Source organism: Manihot esculenta, chromosome 1 (genome assembly GCF_001659605.2).
Source record: "Manihot esculenta cultivar AM560-2 chromosome 1, M.esculenta_v8, whole genome shotgun sequence".
Classification (NCBI taxonomy): domain Eukaryota; kingdom Viridiplantae; phylum Streptophyta; class Magnoliopsida; order Malpighiales; family Euphorbiaceae; genus Manihot; species Manihot esculenta.
Genome location: NC_035161.2, coordinates 19,358,077 through 19,379,786, shown reverse-complemented (window position 1 = coordinate 19,379,786; position 21,710 = coordinate 19,358,077).

The window sequence follows — 21,710 nt, the reverse complement described above, 5'->3', positions numbered from 1 at the left end:
CTTTTATTTTATTATTCACTTATTTTAATTGCTTTCAGTAGTTTGTTAATCAAATCAATCTCAAACCCCCCATTTTACTTTTACTGCAATTTATTTTTATTTCGCTTTCAGTTTATCTCGTTTTCAGTTTTATCTTGTTTCAGTTTGTTTTTCTTTCAGTTTATTTTGCTTTTAGTTTTATCTCGTTTCAGGTTGTTTTACTTTCAGTTTATTTTGCTTTCAGTTTATTTCGCTTTCAGTTTATTTTGCTTTCCGTTTATCTCGTTTCAGTTTATTTTTTTTTCAGTTTATTTTTATTTTAGTTTATTTTATTAGTCTTGATAAGGAAAATAGGTAAGTTTTCAATTCCCTGTGGATTTGATCCTTTCACCACTATCTGCAGTTGTAAATTGTTGATAACCAGAAAGGTTATTTTTGACCGGCTTCGACAACCGCGAGTCATCTTCCTTGATTGGACAAGGTGTAGAGCTAGATGGAGGCCGGCTACAAGATTTTCTTTCCCTTTCTTGTCTCTTATCTCCAGATCAAATTCTTGTAATAACAAAATCCACCGAATGAGTCTCGGTTTTGCTTCCTTTTTCTTGATCAGATATCGCAAAGCTGCATAGTCAGAATAGACAATGACTTTGGTTCCCAAGAGATATGGTCTGAATTTCTCTAAAGGAAATACAACAGCCAAGAGCTCCTTTTCTGTTGCTGTGTAGTTGCTTTGTGTAGCATCCAATGTGCGGGAGGCATAATGAATGACGTGGGGTGAGTTTTCCACACGTTGCCCCAAGACTGCTCCCACTGCATAGTTGCTTGCATCACATATGATTTCAAAGGGCAAGTTCCAATCAGGTGCTTGAATAATCGGGGCAGTCACAAGCAATTCTTTTATCAGATCAAATGCTCTTTTGCAACCTGCATAAAAATCAAATGTAACATCTTGTTGAAGCAATTTACATAATGGCTGTGTGATTTTGGAAAAATCTTTTATGAATCTCCTATAGAATCCTGCATGGCCAAGAAAAGAATAGATTTCTTTAACATTTGTAGGATAAGGCAGATTTTTTATTGTGTCTACCTTAGCCTTGTCTACTTCAATTCCTTTAGCTGAAACAACATGTCCTAAAACCATACATTGATTAACCATAAAATGACATTTTTCATAATTAAGTACAAGGTTAGACTCAAGGCATCTCTGTAGAATCTTTTCCAAGTTGGCAAGGCATTCTTCAAAGGAGTTGCCATGCACTGTGAAATCATCCATGAACACTTCAATATTCTTACCCACATAGTCAGAGAATATGCTCATCATGCATCGCTGAAAGGTGGCAGGTGCATTGCATAGTCCAAATGGCATTCTTCTAAAGGCAAAATTGCCAAAAGGACAAGTGAAGATGGCCTTCTCTTGGTCCTCTGGAGCAACTGGAATGTGATAAAAACCTGAATAACCATCAAGACAACAGTAATGGGACTTACCTGTAAGCCTTTCTAGCATCTGATCAATGAAAGGCAGTGGGAAGTGGTCTTTTCTTGTGGCGGCATTTAGCTTCCTATAGTCCATGCATACTCTCCACCCATTCTGAACTCTGGTGGGAACAAGTTCTCCTTCAGCATTTGGAACAATGGTGATCCTAGTCTTTTTGGGGACTACATGTACAGGACTTAACCATTTGCTATTAGAGATTGGATAAATGATACCTGCATCCAGAAGCTTGACTATTTCTTTCTTCACTACCTCCATCATAGGTGGATTCAGTCTTCTTTGAGCATCTCTGACTGGCTTGCATTCTTCTTCCATGTGTATTCTATGCATGCATGTGGAAGGAGAAATACCTTTTATGTCATCTATGGTCCATCCTATGGCTCCTTTGTGTTTCTGCAGTACTTTCAAGAGGCTTGCTTCTTCATGTTGGCTCAATTCATTGGACACTATTACCGGTAGTGTCTTATCAGCGTCCAAGTACATGTATTTCATATGGCGTGGAAGAGGCTTCAAATCTGATTCTGAAACTTTCTGATCTGCAGTTTGTGGTTTAGGCGGGCAAGCAGGTGTCTGTTCGGACTGTCTGGCAGAACTGGTTTCAGGAACATCCTTCGGCGCAAGAATTGACTGAAAGGGAGGACTAGTCTGCATTGGAAGCTGAAAGGACGCGCCTGAAAGGCTTTCAGATGCCTCTTCCTGCACTGGAGTGGTTTGTGCACCATTCTAAAGCGGTGCAACTAGTTTCTGTACTTCCTGTAGTGGTTTGCAGTTCATCTGGTGGATGCTGCAGAATGTTTTCTTCAGTTTTGGCTCTTTCTGACTCTCTATCTGTACCTAGTCAGTATCCCTGCAAAAATCATTGTTTAGAATATCATCTTGATTTTTGTCAAAAATTTTCTGGCTCAAGCACTCTACAATATCAAGACCATAAATAGGAGACATATCATGTGGATATTTCATAGCATCATAGACATTGAATTTAATGACTTCCCTTTCAAACTCCAAAGTCAAAGTACCATCATGCACATCAATCTTAGTCCTAGCAGTACTCAAGAAAGGACGTCCAAGAAGGATGTCAGAACTAGTATTGCAACTATCTTCCTTAGTATCAATCACATAAAAATCTGCAGGAAAGACAAGTTCATCTACTTGAACTAACACATCTTCTAGAACACCTATGGGGTATACCACAGATCTATCAGCTAATTGAATCACTACTCTTGTGTCTTTCATTGCACATGCATTCAGAGAATTATAGATGGAAAGAGGCATAACATTAATGGATGCACCAAGATCACACATAGCTTTCTTAATGCCAACATTCCCAATCTTACAAAAAATAACAAACATACCTTTATCTTTGCATTTAGTAGGGAGCTCTCTTTTAATTACAACAGTAACTACTTCACCTACACTTACTTTCTCTCTCTCAACAAGCTTTCTTCTATTGGTGCATAGTTCTTTTAGAAATTTTGCGTACCTGGGAATCTGCTTAACAGCATCTAGTAGAGGTATGTTGATTTCCACCTTTCTGAAAGTCTCAAAGATCTCCTTTTCCTCTTTTTCTTTTTGTGTTCTTTCAAATCTTTTTGGAAAAGGTGGTGGAATCTGAAAACGTACCTGGGTGTCAGTCTTCTGCGCAGGAAGTGTTTCAGATGGAGCTTGGCTAGCCGGCTCATGGAGATGGGGTTGCGCAGATGTTTCAGTTTGCACAGGGGTGGTCTCAGATTGCGCAGGCTTTTGTACAACTTGCTTTTCTTCCTCATATCTGGCATCTTGAAGCTCCTTTCCACTTCTCAAAGTAATGGCACTAACATTCTGTCTAGGATTAGTTTCAGTTTGAGAAGGGAGCTTACCTTGGGATTCAGATCTGCTCATAGATGCAGTCAGCTGTCCTATGTCCTGTCGCATGCCTTACATAGCATTTACCATTGTTTCCATCATCTTTTCAAGGTGCTGGATGGAATTTGGAGGTGATGGTTGGGCTTGATTCCTTTGATAGTTCTGATAGTTCTGGTTGTTGTTGGCCCTTCCATAGCTGAGATTGGGGTGGTCTCTCCAACCTGGGTTGTAAGAGTTGGAATATGGATCATGTCTAGGCTGGTTGTTGTATCCTCCAATGGCATTGACTTGCTGGTTGTCTTCTTGCAGTGTAGGACACTGATCAGTTCGGTGTCCTACATATGCACAAATACCACATGGCCTAGGTGGCTGGGATGCTTGAACCTGTTGAACTAGTCCTATGGCAAAATCTTTCATAAAAGATGTCAGTTCAAAAATAGGAGATGAACTTTGTAACAGCCCGGAAACCGGTACCCTCTTTGTAACGGCCCAAACTGCTCGGCACTAGGATCCAGATCGGCTTAAGGCCGCCTAGACCCGTAGTAAGCCTATCCTGAACTCTGTGTACCTGTTAAAATCCCATACATGATCCGACTGGACTATTACTTTTTAAAACTTGTCTTTAAAACTACCAGACTTAACCTTTAAAACACTGTCCTATAGGTCCAACCATATGAACCAAATGCTCAGATATACTAATCTGAACTAGCCCTCTGGCTATCTATAATACACCAGTGATGCTTTACCAAGTAACCTCCATACCCTATGCGCTCTGCAGCATAGAACCCACTTTGTAAGGGTCAGCATATCATAAGTTAACTTGGTTACCATAGAGTCACAGGAATCAAACCTGGTCTTCTCTAGTGGTCTACTCTGTGGATCACAGGAATCAAACCTGGTCTTTCCTATTGCACTGGTCTTGGGTCAAAGGAAGTAATCCCTGTCTTCCCTCACAGTTATAATTCACTGGGTTTTCGAAACACAACATGTTATTAAGCCTGGTTTGACTCATTGCTCATCATTAAACTGAAAACAGGATACATGCATATACAAGGGATGAAACATACTATAGACAATAGGCAAAAGCACATTCTAATACATTTATACCTTAACTGACTAACTATTACATCACTTTACATATATCCTTTTACATACATCATGTCCACACTATACTATACACAAACATACTGAAGCCAACACTCTGATGCTTCTGACTTCCCAGCTAACCCTGTACCTGCAAAACTGGGATTAAGGGAAAGGGATGAGCTTCTAAAGCCCAGTGAGTAGAAACACTGAAAACAGTTCATTCATACGCACTATATATGAAAATGCATCACAACACAACCATCTCAATATATCTTGGATTAGACATGACCCCAAAACTCCCTCGACGGGCTATTGAAGTCGCCTTGGTCCAATCCCCATTAAGGTAGACATGACCCCAAAAATACCCTCTGTCAACACTGGCCCCCCAAAGGAGCTACACAGGGCATTCCAACAAGTAATTGCCCAACTGACCTGACACAATGACAGGAGCCGAAGCTTAGGCTATTGGAGTCGCCTGGGTCCACCTAATCTCTGATCACATAATATGCAATGCTTCACATTCGTGATTCTAATGCAATCACCCTAATACATATCATAGCATTCATGATGCATGAACTATGCTAAAGCATTATGTTTCTTTAATAAAAGATTAAGTTTAGTTCTACTCACCTCTGCTCTTCTAGCAGAAACTGAACTGACTCTGTAATCTCTAACTCGGATGACCTCCTCGAACTCTCGGGTCCAAACCTATACAAATGGACTCGAATGAGGTGTCAAACATACTCTTATACAACTCATAAACAACTCTACAACAACTCTCCAAAACCCCTCTACAAGCTCATAAACCAAACACATAAAGCATGCAAAAGAAAGCTGGACAGGATACTTTCGGCGGCAGGTTCGGCGGCCGAATGTCCTCTCCAGAGACGAAACTCATGCACCTTCGGCGGCCGAATCTCAACTTTCGGCGGCCGAACCCTTTCGGGGCATGGTTCGGGGGCCAAACCACACTCCAGAGACGAAAGTCTCCTACCTTCGGCGGCACCTTCGGCGGCCGAACCTCCCCTCCAGAGACGAAAGTCTAATCTTTCGGGGGCAGGTTTAGGCAGCCGAAACCACCTCCTCACAACGTTCGGCGGCCGAACCCTCCTTCGGCGGCCGAAGCTGGGTTCTCCAGTTAGGCAGAACCTCGCTCACCTCATGCTCAACTTCCCCCAAACCTTACTCAACAAGCATACAACACTCCACAACTTGCACATATGCTTATATATGCACAAAGGGGTCCAAAACTAGCCTATAACCCCAACAAAACACACTCACCTCATCAAATAGCACATAATCACCTCAAAATCCGCAAAAACTCAAAACATGCAACGAACCATGAAAACTCCTTAAAACCTTCAAAAATCATGAAAACATGTAAGAAATCTCCATACTCCTCTTGTAAACAAAAGGATGGAAGATCCTAACGTGAAGAAATGGAGGAAACCCTCTCCAAATCATCACACCGTCAAAACGCAATCTTTTTGCTTAAAATCCTCAAAACATGCTTAAATCTGAGTAAAACGCTCAAAGATTGGAAAGAACACATAGAAATCACTTAGAGAGGAAAGAAGACACACCTGAGGCGGCTGGGGAGTCGGAAAGCTTATCCCTTGACCGACTGAGGGCCCCCATAAATAGTGGCTGGCCAAACCTCCTTCGGCAGCCGAACGTGCCTCCTAATCCATGCAAAGTTCGGCGGCCGAAACTCAACCTTCGGCGGCCGAACCTGGCAATTCTCCTCTATGCAAGTTCTTGCCAAAACTCCATGCTTAAATTCATTTAAAGAAAAACCGCTAAAAACACGTGTAAAAACATCCATGATACCCTTTAAGAGGAAACCGGCTCCGGAAAGTCCATCGGAACACCGGAATTCCAGACCCCACTCTAGCCGGGTATTACATTCTTCCCCCCTTTTCGAACATTCGTCCCCGAATGTTCCTCAAAGGAAAAGAACAAAAACAGGCAAACAAGCCTAAACTCGCCTCTAACAGCGATACAGGTGTACCAGAGATCCTCTTGATCACCACCTCTGGTCCACTATACCCTGTACTAGGACGTATCATGCTCCCTCTGCGCTACTCTGATTCCTTGCCCTTCTCTCTTCATCTTTACTATCCTGGTTTCTACACTGCTCGGACTATTCTCAAAGCTCAAAGCTGCAGGTGCCATCCTGGAGGGAGAAGGAAAGAAATGGTTCCGCGTCTAGACACCACTCCTGAGCTACCCTCTCACTCCTGAACAGAAGGGAACCCTGACAGCTCGTCTGGGAACATCTCGCACTTTCTAGGAACGGGCACTGAGGCTGATTCCCTGTCCTGACTACTGAACTTGCTCACAAGAGCTAACACCCTTTGACAACCTTTCCTGAGCAAAAGATGAGCCTACGGGACTGATATCAAACCTCTGAGCATCTATACTCTGTCCCTCCAAAGGACTACCAGTCTGATCCATCCTGAGTTACTGCACTCTCCTACCTTGTCTCTGTGGACACAGGTAGTACTCTGAGTAGTTAGCCAATCCGCCCTAGAATGACATCACACAGTCAAATCTAGAACCATAAGGTCAGCTGGATCGCATCTACTCACCCTAAGCTCTGAACTGAACTGACTGTGTCTCAGATGGATCACACTTAGGGCCACTGACCCAAGAAAAACACTCTAAGCCCAGACGTCATCAAACCCCCTCTATCAAATGGCTCACTACGCAACAAGGAAAGCGAAACACTGGGGTTTACACAAACTGTATACACATCCGAGCACTTCTAAGTGACCGTATCTCACGTCACGTGCTCCATGTGTTAGCCTGTACTATGTCAGGGTGAAGATCCAAGCGAAAGCTAATGGAACTTCCCTCGGGAATTTCTAAAGAAAAGGCTAACCCTTTCCTCTGCCTCTCCCTCTCAATTCCAGACGGACTCTAAGCTCTTTCTGTACTCTTCCTCTTTCTCTGCTCGTACTTACTCTTATGCGTACTCTCTTTCACTTACTTCCTCGTCTTATTCTCTCTCTTGACTCTTCTACTCTAGCTTCCTCTACTCTTTTGCCTTACCAACTCTTATTCTTTTCTTCCTCTTACACTTTGCTACCTTTTGAGCTGCATATCTCTCGCTCATACTTATACACTTCAGACCACACAAAAGTAAACATACCTGGTACCACGGGGTCTACTGTGGCTGCCTCCTCTCCTTGGCTCCTAGCCTGAGCCACTCTGCCTGCCAACATCTGCTGGGACTGACCTATCCTGGGCGCAGTAGGACACTCACGTGCGAAGTGCCCTTCCTGTCCGCACTGGAAACATGCCGTAGTCCCTGCACGACAGACTCCCTTATGCATCTTTCCACACCTCTCACATTGCGATCTTCCTCTGCCAGAGCTTGCACTCACATCTCGATTTACCCTAAAACGCTTCCACATCCTGCCCTTCCTAGTCCTACCCCACTCCCTCGTGGTTTTCCCCCACCTTTTGCCTCTTGTGGCAGCTGTACTCCAAGTGGAGGGATCATTTTCTCCTGAACCAGAAAGTTTGGAAGCCTTGGTCTGAGCATCTCCTGAACACTCTTCATCCATATTCACCTGTATACCTACACTCCTTCTCTGCCTCGCTAAGGCTACCTCTACTTTTCTTCTTCTTAGGTCTATTCCTTCTCTCCTTTGCTCAAACGATCCTTCAGACGGATCTGATTCCACAGATTGACTAGCTCCACTCATCTTAGCTCTCCTGAAGATCAAAAACAAACATGAGCACACATAGAGGTCATAGGAATACACATGAACACACAAACTAGACACCTGCATACACAGCAGAGCAGTCATGGCATTCATATCATCCTCAAAACTGGACTCATCCTATGTGGACATGAGTGAACCTAATGTGCTTTGCCGTCTAAGACAACCTCGTTCCGATGTGAGATCTCTCTCATCCCTGAGCATCTTAGCTCAACACACCGTACTCTAGAGGCCCTATGCTCTGATACCATCTGTAACAGCCCGGAAACCGGTACCCTCTTTGTAACGGCCCAAACTGCTCGGCACTAGGATCCAGATCGGCTTAAGGCCGCCTGGACCCGTAGTAAGCCTATCCTGAACTCTGTGTACCTGTTAAAATCCCATACATGATCCGACTGGACTATTACTTTTTAAAACTTGTCTTTAAAACTACCAGACTTAACCTTTAAAACACTGTCCTATAGGTCCAACCATATGAACCAAATGCTCAGATATACTAATCTGAACTAGCCCTCTGGCTATCTATAATACACCAGTGATGCTTTACCAAGTAACCTCCATACCCTATGCGCTCTGCAGCATAGAACCCACTTTGTAAGGGTCAGCATATCATAAGTTAACTTGGTTACCATAGAGTCACAGGAATCAAACCTGGTCTTCTCTAGTGGTCTACTCTGTGGATCACAGGAATCAAACCTGGTCTTTCCTATTGCACTGGTCTTGGGTCAAAGGAAGTAATCCCTGTCTTCCCTCACAGTTATAATTCACTGGGTTTTCGAAACACAACATGTTATTAAGCCTGGTTTGACTCATTGCTCATCATTAAACTGAAAACAGGATACATGCATATACAAGGGATGAAACATACTATAGACAATAGGCAAAAGCACATTCTAATACATTTATACCTTAACTGACTAACTATTACATCACTTTACATATATCCTTTTACATACATCATGTCCACACTATACTATACACAAACATACTGAAGCCAACACTCTGATGCTTCTGACTTCCCAGCTAACCCTGTACCTGCAAAACTGGGATTAAGGGAAAGGGATGAGCTTCTAAAGCCCAGTGAGTAGAAACACTGAAAACAGTTCATTCATACGCACTATATATGAAAATGCATCACAACACAACCATCTCAATATATCTTGGATTAGACATGACCCCAAAACTCCCTCGACGGGCTATTGAAGTCGCCTTGGTCCAATCCCCATTAAGGTAGACATGACCCCAAAAATACCCTCTGTCAACACTGGCCCCCCAAAGGAGCTACACAGGGCATTCCAACAAGTAATTGCCCAACTGACCTGACACAATGACAGGAGCCGAAGCTTAGGCTATTGGAGTCGCCTGGGTCCACCTAATCTCTGATCACATAATATGCAATGCTTCACATTCGTGATTCTAATGCAATCACCCTAATACATATCATAGCATTCATGATGCATGAACTATGCTAAAGCATTATGTTTCTTTAATAAAAGATTAAGTTTAGTTCTACTCACCTCTGCTCTTCTAGCAGAAACTGAACTGACTCTGTAATCTCTAACTCGGATGACCTCCTCGAACTCTCGGGTCCAAACCTATACAAATGGACTCGAATGAGGTGTCAAACATACTCTTATACAACTCATAAACAACTCTACAACAACTCTCCAAAACCCCTCTACAAGCTCATAAACCAAACACATAAAGCATGCAAAAGAAAGCTGGACAGGATACTTTCGGCGGCAGGTTCGGCGGCCGAATGTCCTCTCCAGAGACGAAACTCATGCACCTTCGGCGGCCGAATCTCAACTTTCGGCGGCCGAACCCTTTCGGGGCATGGTTCGGGGGCCAAACCACACTCCAGAGACGAAAGTCTCCTACCTTCGGCGGCACCTTCGGCGGCCGAACCTCCCCTCCAGAGACGAAAGTCTAATCTTTCGGGGGCAGGTTTAGGCAGCCGAAACCACCTCCTCACAACGTTCGGCGGCCGAACCCTCCTTCGGCGGCCGAAGCTGGGTTCTCCAGTTAGGCAGAACCTCGCTCACCTCATGCTCAACTTCCCCCAAACCTTACTCAACAAGCATACAACACTCCACAACTTGCACATATGCTTATATATGCACAAAGGGGTCCAAAACTAGCCTATAACCCCAACAAAACACACTCACCTCATCAAATAGCACATAATCACCTCAAAATCCGCAAAAACTCAAAACATGCAACGAACCATGAAAACTCCTTAAAACCTTCAAAAATCATGAAAACATGTAAGAAATCTCCATACTCCTCTTGTAAACAAAAGGATGGAAGATCCTAACGTGAAGAAATGGAGGAAACCCTCTCCAAATCATCACACCGTCAAAACGCAATCTTTTTGCTTAAAATCCTCAAAACATGCTTAAATCTGAGTAAAACGCTCAAAGATTGGAAAGAACACATAGAAATCACTTAGAGAGGAAAGAAGACACACCTGAGGCGGCTGGGGAGTCGGAAAGCTTATCCCTTGACCGACTGAGGGCCCCCATAAATAGTGGCTGGCCAAACCTCCTTCGGCAGCCGAACGTGCCTCCTAATCCATGCAAAGTTCGGCGGCCGAAACTCAACCTTCGGCGGCCGAACCTGGCAATTCTCCTCTATGCAAGTTCTTGCCAAAACTCCATGCTTAAATTCATTTAAAGAAAAACCGCTAAAAACACGTGTAAAAACATCCATGATACCCTTTAAGAGGAAACCGGCTCCGGAAAGTCCATCGGAACACCGGAATTCCAGACCCCACTCTAGCCGGGTATTACATTGAGTCCTTTCTGCAGTTGCTTTTCTTCTCTATATTGCCTAGATGAGGCTACAAGTGTTGAGATCAACTCTCTCATCTCCTTAGGTGTCTTGTCTGCAATGGATCCTCCACAGGCTACATCAATGAATCTCTTTTTTGAAAAAAGCAGTCCTCCATAGAAGAATTCTATGAGTGCCTTATCTAAAATCTCATGTTGAGGACAACCTGTACACAACCTTTTAAATCTTTCCCAATAATCATATAAATCTTCAGATGGTTTCTGTCTAATGCTTGAGATTTCTCTTCTAACACCAATAGCCTTATGAGTTGGGAAATATTTATTTAAGAAAGTTGTTACCATGTCATCCCAAGAAGTGATAGATCCAGGTGGTAAGTAAAATAGTCAATCCTTAGCATAATCATCAAGTGAAAAAGGAAAAGCTCTTAACTTAACATGATCTTCAGAAATACCTTGAGGTCTCATAGATGAACAGACAATATTGAACTCTTTCAAGTGCTTATGTGGACTTTCATTTTCTAATCCTCTAAACTTAGGGAGAAGATGAATCAAACCTGTTTTCAGTTCAAAGGGAACTATCAGAGGTGGATAGGTGATGCAAAGTGGTGCTTGATCACCTACAGGTGTTGCCAATTCTCTCATGGTTCTTTCTCTTGGCATTGGAGCTCTCATGGCTGGATTTTCTTGAATTATTTAGTCTTGGACAGCATGTCCATTATGGGCAGCAGGTTGTGCATGATGTTCGGCCATTTCAGGAGTTGAGTGGTGCGTGGGAAGTGTTTCAGAAGAAGGTCTTGCGCAGGAAGGCTCTTCAGGCGCAGGTTCGGTTTTAGATGGTGGTTCAGGCATAGTGGCTTGCTTTCCTAGTCTTCTGATGGTACGTTCAATTTTTCAGATTGTAAGGCAGAGTGTCCCTACGTTCAGATCTGGTCATGAAAGAGAAACAAATAAGTTAAATCAACTCCCCAGCAACGACGCCAATTTTTGACTCGCGGTTGTCGAAGCCGGTCAAAAATAACCTTTCCGGTTATTAACAATATTACTACTGCAGATAGTGGTAAAGGATCGAATCCACAGAGAATTGAAAGCTAATCTATTTTTCTCAACAAAACCAAGAGAATTAACTGAAAGCGCAATAGAAAGCAAGTAACTGAAAGCGGAATAAAAATAAAGTGCATTAAAAGTAAAATGGGGGGTTTTGAGATTGATTTGATTAGCAACTACTGAAAGCAATAAAAGAAGCAAATAGTAAAAAGAAATAAAGAGATATCAAATATGAGAAAGGTCTAGTTGAAGAGATGGATCCACTTTGGTTGTTTGGATTGATCATTGAAACTTATGTTCTCTTAATTGATTCAATAGATTAGTTATGGAGATGGAAGACGCTTCTCACCACCATGTCTCTCCTCAATCATAAACCAATTAGGGAACGTTCTCTAATTAATTACTAATTAACAAATTGCCAAGGAACGTCCTTGGGCTTTAGGCATCAAAACAATTGTCAATTGCATGAAGAAACAGAGAGATCCAATCCTAGCTTACTCAAACGCATGAGATGTTGCTATATCATACAATTCCTTAGTTGTTACACCAAGTGTTCTTACGTTTGAATAATTCCAGTAATTACGGACTAAAAATTATCCAAACTAACAATTAATTACCTTGCAATCAAGAATCAAGTGGCCAATTTGATCAAAATAACAAAGTAATAATAGATTCAAGCATCAAATTGTATGAATATTGAACAAATCAAAGACAAATAGTTTATGTTCAGATCTCACAATTCATAAAACAACCTTAGTTTCAACCAATCTTCAACTAGAATTAAAGGTTTCAGCCACTCATGGCTGAAACAAAACAGAAAATAAAAGGAAAGAACAAGAGAAGAGGAACCGAATGGTGGAGAAGCCTTGCTCCTTGTCTTGGCCGATTGGGAGAGATGGATGGGGATGGATGTCTTCTTCTATGGTAGCCCTTAAGGATGACTTTATAAGGTTCTTAAGTTGCTGTCTAGGGTTTCTTTGCTGTCCATGTTTCTTTAGGAGACTGCCTAAAATGCCCTTGGTCTTAGCTTGCACATACCTTGCCGCCCATGCACATGTGTGAAGGAGTTGGCGTGTGGCATGTGTGAAGGAGTTGGCGTGTGGCATGTGTGACTTGTGTAAGAGTGGGTCTTTTGGTCTTTGCTTGCTGCCCTAGTGTCTTCAAGATGCTGCCCAAAGTGCCCAAGACTTGTCTTCACACCATCCTTGCCGCCCATACACAAGTAAGGAAGGTGGAGCCTTCCTTTGCAATTTGAATTTTGAATGTGCAAGGCATGAGGTGGCAAGCATGTGATCTTTGGATTTAGCTTCCTTAATAAGCTGGATTTTGAAATTCAAAATTTGAATATGAATCTTGAAGATTTGAATTTCAAAATACTTTCCTTATTTGGCTCTTCATTTATGGCAACTTAAGACTTGGCTTATTGAATAAAGAAAAGGCTACTTGGAGATTTGAAATTTGAAATTCAAATTGTTTTGGCTGAATGTTCTTTCCTTCTTTGCCACTTTCCTTATTTAGAACTTTCCTTATTTAGCTTCAGTTGATTTTAACTTGGCAGACTTGCTCTCCTTTGCTCCATTTAAGGCAGTTTTAAGGGTATTTTCTCCAAAATGTCCTTTTTCACCATTTTCTGCAAGATAATATCAAGAGCACTAAATTAAGCCGAAATCATATAAATAATCATCAATAATATCAAGATAAAATGGACTAAAATATGCTCTATCAGTGCCTCTTATTCTTTTGTATCTCCGAGAGCCGTAGACAGTATGGGTTTGATAGCTTCTGGGCTAGAGTATCCTCTTTGGGTCAGTGGGCCCAAGTGTGATCCATATGTGGCAGAGTCAGTCTGCCGATTCAGTCCAGTCTTTATTGAGGATAAGTGCCTTCCAGCTGACCTTGTGGTTCTAGATTTGACTGATTTTGACGTCATTCTAGGGATGGATTAGCTCTCTACTCATGGTGTTACCTTGGACTGCAGAGACAAGGTAGTCAGGTACAGAGAACCAGATGGATCAGAGGTAGTCTTCTGTGATAAGATAGGTATGCCTAGAGGTTTGATATCTGCCCTACAGGCTCATAGGTTGCTTAGGAGGGGTTGTCAAGGGTTTCTTGCTCATGTCAGAGAGTTAAATGGTCAGGTTAGGGAACCAACTTCAACGCCCGTGGTTAGAGAGTTTCTTGACGTTTTTCCAGAAGAACTACCAGGTTTACCACCTGCTAGGGAAATAGAGTTTGAAATTGAAGTAATGCCAGGAACCAGACCCATCTCTATTCCTCCCTACAGGATGGCACCTGCCGAGTTGAAAGAGTTAAAAGAACAGTTGCAAGAATTGGTAGATAAGGGTTTCATCTGACCTAGTACCTCACCTTGGGGTGCTCCGGTTTTGTTCATGAAAAAGAAGGATGGATCCTTAAGACTTTGTATTGACTACAGGCAGTTGAATAAAGTCACTACCAAGAACAAGTATCCGTTACCTAGGATCGATGATCTGTTTGACCAGCTAGCAGGAGCCGGTTGTTTCTCCAAGATAGATTTGAGATCTGGGTACCATCAGTTGAGAGTCAAAGAGGAAAAGGTACCCAAGACAGCCTTCAAGACCAGATATGGACATTATGAGTTCCTAGTGATGCCATTCGGACTAACCAATGCCCCTACAGCATTCATGGATCTCATGAATAGAGTTTTTAGTCAGTTTCTGAATCACTTTGTTATTGTTTTCATTGATGATATCTTGGTGTATTCCAGAAACGCAGAGGAGCATGCCCACCATCTGAGGATTGTGTTGCAGACCTTTAGAGAGCACGACTTGTATACCAAGTTCTCTAAATGTGAGTTCTGGTTGAGAAGTATCTCTTTCTTGGGGCATGTAGTGTCAGAAAAAGGAATCGAGGTGGACCCTAAGAAAGTAGAAGCTGTAGCTAACTAGTCCAGACCCACTATAGTGACAGAGATTAAAAGCTTTTTGGGTTTGACAGGTTACTATAGGAGGTTTGTCCAGGATTTCTCAAAAATTGCTGCTCCTATGACCAGGTTGACCAAAAAGAATCAGAGGTTTTTCTGGTCAAATCAGTGTGAGGAAAGTTTTGAAGAGCTAAAGAGAAGACTGACGTCAGCACTGGTGTTAACTCTGCCTACAAGTAATGAGAATTTCACAGTGTTTTGTGATGCATCCTGAGTGGGACTAGGTTGTCTGTTGATGCAGAATGAGAGGGTAATTGCTTATGCTTCTAGACAGTTGAAGAAGCACGAGTTAAATTATACTACACACGATCTAGAGATGACAGCTGTGATTTTTGCACTCAAGATGTGGAAGCATTACCTGTATGGGGTAAAATGTGAGATCTTTACAGATCATAAGAGTTTGCAATACATCTTGAGTCAGAAAGAGTTGAATCTGAGGCAGAGAAGATGGGTAGAACTGTTTAGTGATTATGATTGCAAAATCCAGTATCATCCGGGTAAGACAAATGTGGTGGCATATGCTCTCAGCTGGAAATCACTTGGCAGTTTATCCCATATTGTAATACCCGGCTAGAATCCGGCACCGGAATTTCTATTGTCTGGTGGAATCCGGGGTGTTGGGATTCTATATAAGGGTAGGAGTTATGTGTTCTAAGTGTTATGATGTGTTTTATAGTTTTACAGTTTGTTAGTTTTGAGTTTTGAAGAGAAAATGGGTCATGGAGACTGAAGCCAAGTTCGGCCGCCGAAGATAAGTTCGGCCGCCGAAAGTGCCCAATGTTCGGCTTCCGAAGGTCAAGTTCGGCCCCCGAATGTTGCATGGTTTTGCATGCGATTCGGCAGCCGAAGCTGAGTTGCTTAGCCAGCAGTTTTGTATCCCTTAGTCAGCATTTTGGACAGGTGTTATCACCAGATCATGTCCAGAAGTTGGCCACGTCTTCCCTGGTTTATTTGCTGAGTTTGAGCAGCTCTTGTGGGGTGTTTGGATAAGTCACAAGGTGTTGACTGTTGTGAAGCAAAAAGCTCCGTTTGTGTGAGTTTGAGAGTTTGAGGAGAGTTGGTCCGTTTTCCTTAGTTCAGAGTGTTCAGCTTCTTGTTACAGGAGGTAAGTAATGCTCTTGAACCTGTTTATGTGTTTTCTGAAGGTTTTATGGAAGTTAAGGGAGAGAGATGTATGTTTACGTGAGAAGTAGTGGTTTTGATGAGTTATGCATGTATACATGTTTCTGTGTTATGTTTGATTTGTTGTTTGGGGTTATGAGATAGTTTTGGACCCCTGTGATCATATACATGAGTATATGTGTGTTGAGGAGTTGGAGTATATATGGGTTGAGTGGTTGAAGGGAATGAGGAGATGGTTTGCCGTTGAAGCTGAGTTCTGGATGAACTCAGGTTCGGCAGCCGAAGGTTCATTCGGCCGCCGAACCTCTTGCATGGTAGCTTAGGCTGCCACAGCTTGCCCCCGCGAGTTGTGCATGTTCGGCTCTGTTTGGGGGATTCGGCCGCCGAAGGTGCCGCCGAAGATGCTTGAGTTTCGTCTCTGGAGAGGACTTTCGGCCGCCGAACTTGCCGCCGAAAGTGTCCTGTCCAGCTTTCTTTTGCATGCTTTGCATGGATAGTTGAGTGAGTATAAGGGGATTCTTGGGGAAGTTTACGAGAGTTATTCTACGCTTGTTTGGTCCCTCATTTGAGTCCATCTGTATAGGTACAGACCAGAGGAACCAGAGAGAGCAGCAGTGAGTACTGCTCCAGAGATTCAGAGCCTGCAGAGTCAGTCAGTCCAGATAGCCAAAGGTGAGTGGAACTAAACTGATGACTTGTAATTGAACCACAAACTGCTTTTAGCATATCTCATGCATCATGTTTATGCCATAGGTTGATTGCATTAGTAGTCACGAATATGTTGCATTGCATTGTTATTTGGTGATGTGAGTGAATGCTGAATGATCCAATAGTCTCAGACAGGAAGTCCAGGAGCCTTTGACTACGCCCTGGCAGGTATAGCGAAGTCCAGGAGCCTTTGACTACGCCCTGGCAGGTATATAGTAAAGTCCAGGAGCCTTTGACTACGCCCTGGCAATGGTAAGTACAGAGGTGTTATATACACATATACATATATGACAGGAAGACCAGGTGCTCGATTCTACGCCCTGGCACAGAGTTACTGGGACTATGTGGTGACAGGTTTACTCTTGATGTGGCTTGTCTGTGATATGGTGCATTCCATGAGATCATATTTTACTGAGATGTTTTACTGTTCTACTCACTGGGCTATAGAGCTCATCCCACTCCCTTAACCCCAGTTTTGCAGGTTCAGTGTACAGTGTACAGGGACAGTCCAGCAGAGTACAGGAAAAGTAAAGAGATCTGTAATAGCTTAGAGTGGACATGTAATATTAAAGAGATGTAATAGTTGTTGCTTGACCTAGTGATGTATGTTTTGTACATGATCTATATATGTATATATGTTTTCCTGTATGTGAAAACCAGGCTTAACAGGTATGAGTTAACCCATCTAGAGCAAGCTCTAGTCAGGGATACAGAGTACAGAGTACATGAGTACAGAGTACAGAGACAGTGCATGCACAGGTTAAGCCTTGGTTCAGAAAAGAGTTTTATTTTCACAGAAAATGTATGATCATGTATGAGGTTTACAGGTACACAGAGAGTATAGCAGGCTTGCTACGGGTTCTGGCGGCCTTAAGCCGACCTGAATCCTAGCGCCAGTGACGGTCCATTTTGGGGTCGTTACAAATTGGTATCAGAGCCCTAGGTTCACATGATCGGACCTATAGAGACAGTGTTGGGCTCAGACAGGTTAGAAGTGGTCAAGCACAATAGGAAATCATGTCCACTAGGATAGGGTCTTGAGTCCTATCTGCTATGATATGCCATGAGTGTATGATTGCTATGTGATGTTTATGTGCTAAAGTGGTATGTTATATGTTGTGTTTCCAGAATAAAGATGCGAGGAACTCGTCGATCAGCTCGATTGACTGGAGTCCCACCAGAGAATGAAAGACCAGCTGCTCGTCCTCCTGCATTGCCAAGGGCAAGGTCTCAGAGATCTAGCAGGGAAGGTACGTCAATAGACCCTAGAAGGTCTGTCGACGAGAGCAGAAGAGGTACAGCTAGGGGAGGAAGATCAGAGGAAAGGAGGGAAGCTATGGAGATTGATCAGTCTAGAGATGACAGCATGGGTATAGGCAGTTTTGAGGAAGGTATGGGAGAGTCGCAGGGAGGTGCTCAGACCTCAGGTTTTGGCTATCCAGAGTATCCGATGGGAGGTATGTCGGAGTACTCGAGTTTTGTGCCATATCCTCCTTATATGCCTTATATGCCTTATCCTCCTTATTACCCACCATATCCGATGTATCCATCTTCCCCTACCCATCCAAGTGCAGCACACCTAGAGCCAAATGACCCAGTACCACCACCAGAACCAGTAATCCCTGTTGTTGATAGGCATGAACCTAGCTCATCTGGAGGTAAAGTCCAAATGACGGAGTACTTGAAATTGGATGCTCCTAAATACAACACGGGAGATGATCCATTTGATTACCTTAGAGCAGTTAGGATGATAACCGGTGAATTGGGAGCAGATGATAGGAGAGCCATTGAGATGGCAGGTTTCACATTAAAATGCAAGAAAGCCAGAGAATGGTTTAAGAATTATGTGGAGCCTAGAATGGACAGCATGTCATGGGGAGAGTTCGCCAATGAGTTTGCAGGGTGGGCTTTTCCTGACAGTTCGAGGGAGATGAAAGTAATTGAATTTGAACAGTTGAGACAGACAGAGGAGATGAGTGTTGATGAATTCACAGATAAGTTCCTGGATCTGCTTCAGTACGTGGGTCAAGCCTATGATACTGATCAAAAGAAAGCAAGGAGATATACTATGAGACTGCATCCCAGGTATGCTTCCTTGATTCTTCCAGCAGAAAAGGAGAGTTTCCATACCATAGTAGACGCAGCCAGGAAAATGGAAGCTAGTGCCACTATTCAGAAACAGTCAAAGGCACAGGCTTCGGGTTCTAAAGCCCCCACACCAAGTAGTAAAAGATGGGATAGAGCAAAAGGAACAAAGAGTAAGTTTTGGAGTAAAGTCAAGTCAGGTCTGGGAATAGGTAGTGGCTCAAGCTCTGGCACAGCTCCAGTCTGCAGACGATGCGGAAAACCACATGGAGGAGTTTGTCGGTTGGGATCTACAGCTTGTTTTCGATGTGGACAGGAAGGGCATATTGCTCGGGATTGTCCGCAGATGACTTTTGCACCATCCCAGCAGATGAGTTCAGGCAGTGTGGTACAGCCAGTTGTACGGCCAGCAGCTCCAGTCATGCCTCAGACTAGTGGCAGAGGTAGAGGGAGAGGGGTAGCCTCTACTTCAGCAGCAGGTTCCCGAGGTGGAAATCCGGTAGCCCCAGCACGGATTTTCACAGTGACATAGGAGGAGGCTAACACGTCGAACACAGTGGTGTCAGGTAATCTCATCATTGGGTGTTCAGATGTGTATGCTTTGATGGATGTAATACCCGGCTCGAGTCCGGCATCGACATTCCTGTCGTCCGGTGGAATCTCGGGTGTCGGAACCCTCGAGAAGGGTAATGCATATGTTTTTCAAGGTATTTTCACTTGTTTTCATGTTTTGAAGTGTTAAAAGACTTGAGGTTTGAAAGAAAAGCAACAAGGGAGAAATGCAAAGGTTCGGCCGCCGAAGGTCACTTTCGGCCGCCGAACATTGCATGGTTGCGGCTTCACGTTCGGCTGCCGAAGGTGGTCTGGCCAGCCACCTATAAAAGGGCCAAGGGTCGGTGGAAGGAGGTTATTTCTCCTCCACTTGCAGCCAGAGGTGAGTTCCAGCCTCTCCTACGTTGACTTTCATGTTTTCCATGATTTTCATCAAATCTTTCAAGAGTTTTAAGAGTTTTGGTGATTTATGAAGGTTTTGAGCAAAAGAACCAAGTTTTGAAGCTTGGAGCTTTGGAAGAGCTTTTCTTCATATCTCCACGTTAGGATCCTTCATCCTCAAGTTGTGTAAGAGGTAAGTGAAGATCCTGAGCTTCTTTGATGATTTTGAAAGGTTTTATGCAGTTTGTATGGGTAGTATGCATGTTTAGGTTTAGGTGAGGTTTTGGTGATTTGTGGTGTTCAAACATGTTTAAGTGTTATGTGCTATGTTTGTTTGGGGTTTTAGGGTAGTTTTAGACCCCTTTGTGCATATATATGTGTATATGCTAGTTGGGAGTAGTTGATATGCATGTTTGTAGGTTTTTGGGCAAAGTTTGCATGAAACAGAGCAGGGTTCTGTCCTTCGGGCAAAACCAGGTTCGGCCGCCGAAGGAAGGTTCGGCCGCCGAACCCTTTGTGGAGGCAGTTCGGCTGCCAAAGGTTGCCCCCGAAAGCTAGGCTTTCGGTTTAGAAAGGGACTTTCGGCCGCCGAAAGAGGGCGTTCGGCCGCCGAAAGTGTGTGAGTTTCGTCTCTGGACGAGACCTTCGGCCGCCGAAGGTGCCGCCGAACATGCATGAGTTTCGTCTCTGGAGTGGGGTTTCGGCCGCCGAACCTGCCGCCGAAAGTGCCCTGTCCAGCTTTCCTTTGCATGTTTTATGTGATGGTTTTAGGATTGTTTAGAGGGGTTTTGGGGAGTTTCTTAGAGATGTTCTTGAGTGAGTTTAGTCCCTCATTTGAGTCCACCTGTGTAGGTACGGACCAGAGGAATCAGGGAGGTCAGCAGTGAGTCCAGTGTCAGAACCTGCAGAGTCAGTTCAGAGATAACCAAGTGAGTGGAATTTAACTTAATGTTTTAATATGAAAACTGATATTTTATCATGCTTCATGCATCATGAATATGCTTTAGGGTGAGTGCATTAGTGTACACAAAGATGATGCATTGCATTTATCCTTGTACTTGGCATGGCTCCTTGTACATTGCTTATGTGAGACGGCACGGACTTCGTGAGGATTCATTAGCCCTCAGAGGAAAGACCTGGAACAGCCTTACGAGGACCAGGCATAAAGACCTGGAACAGCCCTACGGGGACCAGGCACATGGTACTTAGGTACCCCAGATGAGATAGAGGGAGTTTTGATCCGTCCGGCCGAGGTTATGTGATTATGTGTTGCATTCCATGAGAGCATGTTTTATCACCTGTATTTGCTTATTCTACTCACTGGGCTATCGTAGCTCATCCCTCTCCCCTAACTCCAGTTGTGCAGGTTCAGATGTCAGAGAGAACTCAGCAGGGTACAGGAAGAGTACAGAGTCTTGTAATAGCTAGTGTGGACATGTAAATGTAAAGAGATAAGGTTTATGTATAGTGTATAGAGTGGTGCTTGATTATAAGACTTGTAATCCCTTTGTGGAGTCACATGATCAGTTTATGTATGTTTTTTTTTTGTTGTATGTTTATGAGCAAAACCAGGCTTAACATGATGAGTTTGATCCGCCTAGGGCCATGAGGAGCTCTAGTAGGGATTGGTAGAGCACAGAGAGAGTGCATGCACAGGTTAAGCCTTGGAATGAAGAAAAGTTTTATGTTTTTATAGCAAATGTACGATCATGTATGGGATTTCACAGGTATACAGACAGGATAGCAGGCTTACTACGGGTCCCGGCGACCTTAAGTCGATCTGGATCCTAGTGCCGGTGGCAGTTCGGTTTCCGGGCTGTTACAGATTGGTATCAGAGCCCTAGGTTCACATGGTCGGACCTATAGAGAGAGAGTTGGGCTCATAGAGAGGTTAGATCAAGCACCATAGGAAAAACGTGTCCACGAGGATAGGA